Genomic DNA, 10646 nt, shown 5'->3' on the forward strand with positions numbered 1-10646 from the left:
CATTTTGAATTATTTATATACCAGCAGTCCTCAGAATGGAAGACATCTTTGTCACGTCAGAACTGTGTTGGCAACAGTGGGTAGCGGCATAAAATACAAATCCTAATCTGGAGGGTAATCCACCTGTGCATCTCTGTTATTGCAATACAAGTAATTGACGGCATTTTTTTTTTTCGTTCTGGGTGACCCCTGCAACCATCTGAGGGACCAGAAGCCTCAGCCCACCTTCATGAGGTGGGGAAGTCACTGCTATCATCACTGGGCCTCAGATGCTAGTCTCCTGATTATAGCCAGCCACTCACTCTTGGTTGTGAGTGAGCATCTCCTGGCTTGGGAGGTGCCAGAAGCCCCTAGTGCCATCTCCAGATTCTGGAGGGGGTGTCTAGAGAACCCTACCCCTGCAGCTTTCCTGCCTCCTGCCTGCTGCTCTTCATGGCTCCCATCTAACTCCTGATCCGCTCTGTATCCCGCCTGTGAGGACCAGGCCACAGCTGCCCTTGGTGGAGGGGTGGCGAGGCAGAGCCCGGGAAAGGGGAGAGGAAGTCAGCATTTAAACGAATTGGCAGGTCCTGGTCCCAGCTGCTCCTGGACCTCAGCTCCTCAGACCAGCTTCGTTCCCCAGAGAGATGGGTATGCTAAAGGCAATGGCTTAATAGCCGTTTGGACATTATCATAAAAATCCATTTTCTCTGTAGTTTTCTGTGTCTTTCAAAGACGCTGAAGGCTGTTTTCCAGTTTAATTCTGTCCTGAGTTGCCAGCAGTAAGATTAACACCAGTCATTGGGAAAGTCCAGATGAAGACATTCCCTGTTATTCTCAAGTAAGTCCACTGAATAGGACTTTTGATCTTACAAGGACTCTAGAAATTCCCCTTTGTCTCCATCCCCTGTTGGTAGCCACCATTCTTGGAGACAAACAGGGATAACTTTTTCTTGGGTTTCTGCCTAGTGGACTCTGCTGGGCCTCCGGGAGTTTCCAAGGTCTCTAGTTACCACTCTGAACCATCCTTGGAATTCTCTTGTGCGCACCCTGCTGTCCAGCCAGCCCCTCTCCCTTCCCTCCTGCTCTGGTCTCCCTGCAGGATCAGGATTGGTGCCGTTAATAACACGACACCACCACTCCTTCAAATGCCATCCAGTAACACCAGGGCTTCTCCCATTCAGAGCTGTGGATGCTGAAGGATGGGAAAAAAGCAGACAAAGCAGGCGCTGCATTCCACACAGCTGGCCAGGGATAAATCTACCGGCCCCTTACACACTCTTTCAGACCCATTTCATCTTACAATTGGAAAATCTCAAAGTTGAGAAAAAAGTGCCCTTCGGAAAGTGGAATTTGGTGATGGAGTGAAGACCTAGAAATCCCAGGTCTTTTGAAAGTAAAACGTTCCAGTTGGTTTAGTAATCTTCTCAACATACTGTCTTGAAGCAAGTATTCCAAGCTGAATACTACACTGATTTCTTCTCCCCTGCGACAACCACCTCAAAGATGCTGGCGACTAAGCATGGAGGTTCAGCACGTCAAGAAAAGCTGAGCATCCGTAGCCAAGACGTGTGTGCAGGGCCTACACTGGGCCTTCAGGGAAACACAGAGAAAACAAAACCCGTGTCCTGTGGTTTAAGCTTTCCACAGGGAAACAACACACACGGCCATGAGGCTGTGCAGAGCCGTCACAGCTGTGCCCAAGCCTATGGCCTGAATGGGTGCCCTGCTGTGGGGGCGGGCACCTTTTGAGGAGACAGGACAGCTTCCTCAAGCGAACCCGTTTAGGCAAACACTTTCAGTGAAAGGCAGCATAGTTGGAAAGAGTAGAAACAAAATTTGACCTTTTCCAAAAATAAAGAGATGGGAAGTGATCTTAAAAGTGAAGGGGAAATATTCCAGTCGCTTGAAGAGCACACAGTGGAGTGGATTGTAAACACTATGTGCACAGATGTTACCCTGAGGATAAACTCAGCCACAAACCTGAGTTTGGGATTCCCACGGACCTAATTCCTCCTGAGGCTTAAGGACTACGGCTGGCAGTTTGAGAGGGTGAGTGGCTTCCCCGCCCGGGCTCAGGGCCTCCCCGCAGGAGGGGGGCCGCTTCTGCCAGCTCTGACCACAGCCTGGATCCAGCTCACTGGGCAGCCTGGGAAAGAAGCGATGCGAAGGCCGCTCGTCTCCCTCGGCCCCTATCCCAGTATCCCCCTGGAGCTGTGGGTTAATGCTTATCCAGAACACGGCTTCCGTTTCGTTTGTGGTCATTTGCTTTGGCTCTGACTGGCCCCCCTGGTCCACCACCCTCGGGCCTTTGTAGGGGTCAACAGGGAGGTTGAAAAATAGGCGCTTCCTAGGAAGTCCACTAGGTGGCGCGAGTGCCACAGACGCGAGCCGCGCAGCCCGGCGTCGGCCGGCCGCCCGGGGGCGCGCGCGGGGCCAGCGCCGCGCACCTGCTTCTCTCTGTCCGGTCGCATCTGACTCCGCCTGGGCGCGGCGGAGGTGATGAACGACTTCTTCCGCCTCTTCCCAGCGCCCAACTCGGACATGGCCAAGTGGCAGCCTGCAGACCAAAGCCAGCGGGCCGATGTATTTAGTTTGACTCCCACCACGATTTAAATTGCCTTGGACTCACTCGCCAGGGTAGGAGGAGAGCTTTCACGTGAAAATCAGAGTTTTAACTAGCCTTGGTAAATCTACGTTCCGGTTCCGGCAGCGACGGGCCCGCAGAGTCGTAGGGGCTGCAGCTGAGGACCGCCTGACTCCCATATCTGCCCCCAGCGCCCGCCGAACCTGCTTCACGCGTTGATGTCCCCTGCCTGTCTCCTAACGCGTCCCCGGCTCTGCAGCCTGAAATGTGCCTGGCGCACCTCGCCGGCTGTAAGCCCCAGGTGGAGCGGAACAGGTCTGGGACCCTCCCTTCGCTTTTCTACCCCAAATAGAAACGACCTCCACTCCTCATTAGGCTTTGTCACCTCCCTCATCTCTTTATGGGTTTTTAGTTATCAGATAACCGGGGACTGGGCCAGATTTTTGAAATTCCTTGGAGACCCCTCAGCCCACAGTGAATTCTGCAGGTGGGCCAGGTGGACTGGTTAGAGATCAGCTTTTTCTCTGCTGTCGGTTTTTGTAGTCACTTTTAGTTGTCATGGCACCATAATTACCCCATGAGAAGACAAACGTCTGAAATGTTTAGGTATGTTGAAAAAGTACAAGTGCCATGGCTGTGTTTCAGTCATCCCAACCACTAAAAATGAGTACTTTTCATCGCTCACTTTCACGTGGGGGGCGGGGGGGGGGTGGCCCTGGGCACTGCTTATGCATCCAACAGACGGGGGGCTGGTTACACCCCAGGCATTCTGCGCCAAGCACCTCGTTCAGCAAATGTTTCCTCGGCCCCTGCTTTTCCAGGTCCCACGTGCCGTCCCTGCCCTCCTTGATCTCAATGGCCAGTGGCAGGAACAGATGAGAAGTCACAGGATGCCTGCCACTTGGTGGGGTGGTGAGGAACTCAGTGCCCCGGTGGACTGCTGCTCTGGAGTCCCCACCAGTCCACCTGCTAGCCTGTAACCTTGGGCACATTACTTAGCCCCACAGTGACTGAGTTCTTCGTCTGTGAAATGGGGTTAAGTAATAGCAGTACCTCCTGAGATGATTCATGTTAGCACACAGCCAGAGCTTGTAAGTGTCAGCTGCCATCAAGGCTGCGGCAGAGTGTCAGAGAGGCACTAATTCCATCTTCTCAAAAATTAATTTTACAGACAGGTACCAACCTTTTAGCTACTCAGTACTGCCAGCTTAAGCACTGACGTGAGGGGGACTTTTTAGGTAATTGGCAGCTAAGTGGATTTTGTAGTTTTAAAAGAGCTTTTCACGAGCATCTCAGGTAATTCTCACAACCTCCCAGCGAATTTGATACCGTGTGTGGTGCTTGAGTGGACTGCGGGTTGCACACACAGCTTGTCCACACAGCTTGCAGTGGGGGTCAGGCTAGGACTGGAACCCAGATGGGGCTGACTTCAAACATCACGCCTCTCCCACCACACTGGCTGCTGTATTTATTTGTGTTTGGCTCACTGAGAATTGAGCTGAAGCCTGAGACTTTCCGCTGGGGGGGAGGGGGGTGGTGGGTTGGATGATGCTATCGCTGTTCAAATCATCGGGAGGCGGCTGTCACCTTCAGCGAAGACAAGGGCGAGCGAGCTCTCTTGCTGCCACGTGAGGACACAAAGAGAAGTCAGCAGTGTGCAACCTGGAAGAGTGCTGTCCCCAGCACCCGCCCGTGCTGGCACCAGGAGCTCAGACTGCCAGCCTCCAGAACTGTGGGAAACAAGTGTTTGTTGTGTAAGCCTGTGGTATTCTGTTAGAGCTGCCCGGCAGACTGAGACACAGTGCTGGTGGCATCTGGGGGACAGCTTCCCTAAATCACCCACCCACACAGACTGAATATCCTGAAATATTTTAAAGAAAATTGCAAACATTGAACTGTGGCTTTCTCAATGACTTTTTTGCTACTCTTGGATGTAAAAAAAAAAAAAAAAATGTTGTGCTGCTCCCACATGTGCTGGGGCTCGGAGCCAAAAGGTCATCCACGACTCTGTCCAGGGCGCTGCACGGCCACAACTTCTCCAGGGTGTCGCCGCCTCCAGGGGAGCTCCGCCTGGGAAAGGGGCATGGGTTCTGCTTTCCTCTCAAACTCTGAAACTTTTGTCATTTAAAAGAATCACATCTCTTTCTAGTTTGTCCCTATTCCTCAGGGACCCACCAACGTCCATGCTCTCATCATTTCTCCTCCCACATGTCCCCCCCCAACCCCCCAGTCCAGAGAGTCCTTCTAGTCCAGAGGGCAGGCGAGCTTTCTCATCACAGTCTCTCAAGCCTTTGCTTATGTTGAGATGACTTTAGTACCCTCCAGGGAGACACATTCTTTCCCTTAGCTCTTTTGTTGTTACTTTCCTTTCCCTGAAAGAGGGGACAAAGGATAAATGGTCAAAAAGTGCAGGGGAAAAATACTGGAGAAAAAACAGTGATTATTATTTCCAAAAATCTTATCCTGCCACGGATGCAACAACCTGAGGATCTGTAAGGGTTCATGCCATCCTTAGTTCAGGATTGCCCGGTAGGGAGGCATGGAAGTGAGTAGAGAACTCTTGGCTTCTGCAGGGGTCCATTCACGGCTCGGTTCAGTGAGCCTCTGGACATCTTGGTCAATACTTTTCTAGAAAGCCTTGATGCCTCCAATGTTCTAACAGCAGTCATTCACTCACATCTTCCATATGTCTCTGTAAAATCAAAATTTTACATAGTCAAGAGACTATGGAGGATTTGCTTCTATGTGGCACTTCCTACTGCCTTCCTTGCTTTATTCTCTAAGTCTTTCCAGATACTCGGGCCAGGAGACCAGGATTTGAGGGCTCTAGTGGTCTTCTCTTTCCTCAGCATTATGTCAGGGCTCTGGCGAACGCAAGTGCTTTGGCCTTCCCAATCACTCCCCCCAGTGCTTGCTGTCTGCCTGGAGTATCACTGACTGGATCAAACATTGAGTCGTTACGTACAAAGTGTCACAAATATGGTGACAGGGAGAGTCAGGATGCTGTAGTGGAAAGAGAGTTTCACTTAAGCAGAAGATCTGGGTTTGGATCCAGGGCTGCCCTTTATTAGCTGTATGAGCTCTGAGCCTCTGCTTGTTCTCATATAAAATAGGAAACCTTGCTGCATTCTTAAGAGGACTGAATGAGGTAGCCTGAGTAAAGTGCTTAATACATAGGAAGCTTCATCAAGAATCAGCCAATCCGAATAGATGCAAATACATCAAGTACCGTGTTAATATTTTTAAAGGTGTCATATAAGCAATGTTAATTTCCCAGAAAGGCAGGGGTGGAGGGGAGTATCGTTTTTCTGTGGATCCTGATGGAGGGGCTACTCTTGATACCATGGCAGTAAAACCATAGCATTTACAACTTTCATGATCTTTCCTTGTGTGACTGCCATGCTTCCAAACAGCAGTGAACTCGGGCTTGGGAGAGTTCTTTTCCCCACTAAGTGACAGGCTAAAAGGCAAGGCGTGAAAAGGGATTAGTGGATATATGTGTTCAAATAAAGGGGAGTTCCTCAGAAGCAGGTCAGCCTGAGAAGGCATCCTTCGACTGTCCATCAGTAGAAAAGCTGTTTGACTGGCAGATATGATTTTTTGGAAACAGCAATAATGGGGAACTATGGGTGACAGACGTCAGATGTTGGCAGAGCGGCTGCCAAAATAAATCTCCCTCTGCCTGCAGACATCAAGCTGATGGAGGAATGGGCACAGTTGGACTGGCAGCCCTGTCTTGCTTGGATCATTGGTCACATTATTATTTCTCAGTCGCTGGACAAAGCAGATGGTTTACCATGTATTTGTGATTTTCTGTTGGCCTAGAATTCCTGTTCCTCCATCAGGGTACACCATGTAATCAATTATGACAGTGGGAGGTGCAGGAAAATCCCTGCCAGTCAAAGTCCAAGACTTTCTCTTATTAAATTTGCATAAACCACTTTAATTTCCAACTTAAAAGCAATAGAAGGAACAAGCAAAGCAGGGGTGTAACTTGGGTAATTGCAAAACCACAATTCTCAGTTGGTCCTGAAGACTCTCAGTTTATACTAATATCTGATGTCAGCGTTGTCTGTCCATTTTCACTCTTAAACTTAAAATCTTCTTGTCTCTATTCTGGTGAGTCTTAAATTGCTTTTTCTTAGAATCATAAAGTGACACTATCAGAAGTAAACAGAACAAATACCAAGAACACACATACCCATCCACTAAGATTTCTTGTGGAATATTCAGAGTTGTACTCTATTAAATGGTAGTAATAGTAAGTCGGCTTGCCTTAGCATGTATGAGTGGCCACATACATAGAACAATATATACATTCTCTCGTATCCACCCTCTGGATAATTTTCCTTATGAAAGATATTTTGCTTAATTATATGCATATATCTATGGAAAAAACCCTTTAATAATAGGATACCACAAGCATTTTTAACATTATAAATATTATAACATTATAGTATGTCATAGTATTATAACATTATAAATAGAGAAACCCTTGGTACAAATGACATGTTTATTCTTCTCTTTTTTTTAACGTATGTATTTTTTCTTATAAAATCAGGCTTATAGTGAAAAGTTTTCTATCCTTTTTTTTTCGTTTAATCACATATCAGGTGAATGTTACCATATTATTAAATATTCTTTAGGAACATGATTTCTAATGATGACAAATATTGGTTGGGCTCCAACAACGTGTCTGGCACTCTTCTAGGCACTGAAGACAGAAGAGAACAAGATAGTCCCCACCCTCAGGGAACCTACGTTCAAGCAGAGAGAGACAGGCAATGAACCTGTAAAAACAGTACATAAATGATGTAATTTCAGATGGAAGTGCTCTACCGTAGGACGATACATATCGACTGGGCAGGCCTTTGTGCTTGCAGGAAGCCCTTTTGAGGAGGTGAATTTTGAGTTAAGATCTGAAGGCCGAGAAGGAGGTGGCCATCCAAATATCTTGTGAAAGAGTTTTGTAAGCAGAAGGAACAGAAAATCCAAAGGCTCTGAGACAGGAATGAGCACGACATGGTCTAGGAACAGAGAGAAGCCGTTCCGAATGGAGCTTGGTGAAGAGGAGAGTGCAGAGGGAAATGGGACTGGAGACCTGGAGAGGGGCAAAATCACACAGGCCTTTTAAGAGTTGGGACTTTATTTTAGTTGCAATGAGAATCCATTAGAGAACTTTTCCAGCAAGGGAGTGACATGATACGATTATAAGGACATCACTTTGATGGCTGAGGAGGGGATGTTTTATAGGGGACAAGAGTATAAGCAGCAGAGCTATAGCCAAAGAGGCCCTGACAGTCATTCAGACAAGAGGCGATGGAGCCTTAACATTGGATGTAGTGGGGCCACAAGAAGTGCTGGACTCAAGACGTGATCTGGTGACAGAGCCTACGGAAACTTTTTTTTAAGGTTTTAGATTTTTCTTTTTTTTTCTTCCTTCCTTTCTTTCTCCCTGCCTTCCTTTCTTTCATTTCTTTCTTATTGAAGATTTGAACAACACTATAAATAAGCTTGATTCAGACATATATGGAACTGTGCACCAAATAATGAGTGAATCCACATTCTTCACAAGCACACCTCTCCTGCCCCAGTAATCATGAGTCCGTGTGTTAAAGTCAACGTGTCTGTCAGCCCTAGTCCCTGACTGACTATGCAGAGCAAAGCCCCTTTCTGATCCATGTCAGACACTTAGCATGAGGAAGAAATAAACTTTTATGTGGTAAGCCACAGAAATTTCAGTGTTAACTTGGTACCTCAGCATAACTTGGCCTATCCTCACTAATTCAGAATTCCATCATACAATGTGCCACACAAAAAAGCACTCTTTTTCATTTAAAAACAAAAAGGTATGTGTGATTTGATAAGTTGCCAACAAAAGTATATCAGTGGTTATTTCTAGCATCTATCTAAACAAAGTTTAAGTGAACTCCCTGTTCATTTTATAAGCTGAAGGGCAATCCTTGAACCACTGAATGAAGAATGCAGGATAATGTCTGTTCTTTCAAAGATCCTCATTTCTCAACTGGCCTTTTCCCCTGATTCTTAAAGTTTATGAAAACACTGTTTTATATATATTTCTTAGATAATTTTAAAATTAATATTGCTTTTTAATTTCTAAATTTCTCCTAAGACAATTCTCTTCCATTGTATCAGCTAACTTTTTAGATGTATGATTCATTTGACAAATTGATCATAAAAGATATTCTTCATTTATTCATTTAACACATTTTAGTTGAGTCCCTACCATGTTCCAAACATTTTGCTGGGAGTCAGGGAACTAACGGAACAGAGCCAACTCTGACTCTCATCGTTATAATTTTGATACCACCTGGAGCACACTTACTCGGGGTCAAACCCAGTTCTGAGATCTTGAGACACAGGAAATTGACTAATCTCTATGTGCCTTAGTTTCTTTATCTGTAAACTGGAAATAATAACTCATTCCTTGCAGAGTCATTGTGAGCATTAAATGAGACAAAGTGGGAAGCTCTTTTTAATTAGGCTTCAGAAATGCACTCAGACCACCTTAAAGAGAAAGGGGTTTTATCGAAAAAACTAGAACCTACAAGGTATGTGGTACTGTGGCAGCTTGAGGGACTGGGGACCAGGCGGTCTCTGCATCACTCACTTGTGTCTGCTTCTCTCTGTGTGTCGTTCGTTCTTCCATTACCTTTGCTTGTTCTTATCCTCTGCTCTGTGGATCTGTTCTCAAGCTCATATTATTTGTGGTTCTGTTTCTTCACAGCTTCAGCCTACATGCGCCTTCATATCTCTAACTCTATCTCATGGTTTCTCACTCTGTGTTCTTTCTGCTTTAGCCGTTACAGATAACTACCTAATTAATTTCATTTTTCTAGTTCAAATTTCCAGGAGACTCTTTTGGACTGATTTGTTCATTCAGGCATCAGAACATAAATATAGAGTATCTACTATGTACAGGCAGTGTACCCTCCTGGTAATCTGGACCCACTATTAGTGCCCTCTGGATGATCCCTCTGGAAAATCTCATTCTGAAAATGCCTCACGTTTCCCTGGGAGCTTGTTAGAGGTGCTGAATTTGGCCCCCACTCCAGACCTACTAAATCAGAATCAGCATTTTAACAGGACCGCCAGGTGATGTGTATGCAAGCTGAGGTTTGAGAAGCACTGCTTTAAACTTCTAGCTCTCAAAACTGGCTACCCGTTGCAAACAGCTGGGAATTTAAAAAATTACTGATGCCTGGGTCCCTCCCACAGAAGTTCGGACTGTATTTTTCTCGGGTGCAGCCTGACATTCAGAAAGTCCTAGATGATTCCAGTGTGCAAGCCGGTTTGAGAATCTCTGAACTAGTCCTGTGTAACCACCGGCAAGCTGTGAGCCTAGACAAATTGCTTACTTTCTCTCTAGGCCAGCTATCTCATCTCTTAAGTGAAAACAATACAGCCTACCCTGTGTACCTCAGAGTTATTCTGGGGGCCAAATGGGATTATATATGTGGCACTGTTTTGAAATGTGTGGCTGTAGTGCTAAGGGTCCCATGCATCACTTAAGTTCTCTAAACCCATCTTCTTGTATATAATTGGGGATTCAGGGGGGAAAATGCATATCAAATACGAGAATTTAGGTAAAAATGCATGGAAAACATTGTAAGGGTAACATTATTAAGCTTTACCAATGTAATGTTGTAAGCTTTACCTGTGTCATGGCTAGGTACAGTTACCCATTTTCCCTATTATGCAGTTGAGCATTAGAGAGGTTAAGCAACTCAGTTGTCAAGGCCCTGAAGGGTGTTAAAGAGAAATTTTTCATCGGACTCTCTTTAACAAACAGGGGCGGCATGTGGGAGGGCGGGTACTTTACTCAAGACCATTGCAATAGGGATCAAGACTGTCGCAATGGGGGGAGATTGAATTCAACTCCAAATACGACCGGGACCAGTGGAGATTTATAGCCAGAGCTCAGGGTGAGGGAGAGAACGGAAAATTACTAAGAGGAACTTACTTAGCTATCAGGGGTGAGAGGGAAGAGGAACTTGATTAGAAATCAAGAGCACAGGAAGAGGAACTTGATTAGATACCAAGGGCGAAGAGATTCTGA

The sequence above is a fragment of the Equus asinus genome, chromosome 22 (assembly GCF_041296235.1).
Source record: "Equus asinus isolate D_3611 breed Donkey chromosome 22, EquAss-T2T_v2, whole genome shotgun sequence".
NCBI lineage: Eukaryota > Metazoa > Chordata > Mammalia > Perissodactyla > Equidae > Equus > Equus asinus.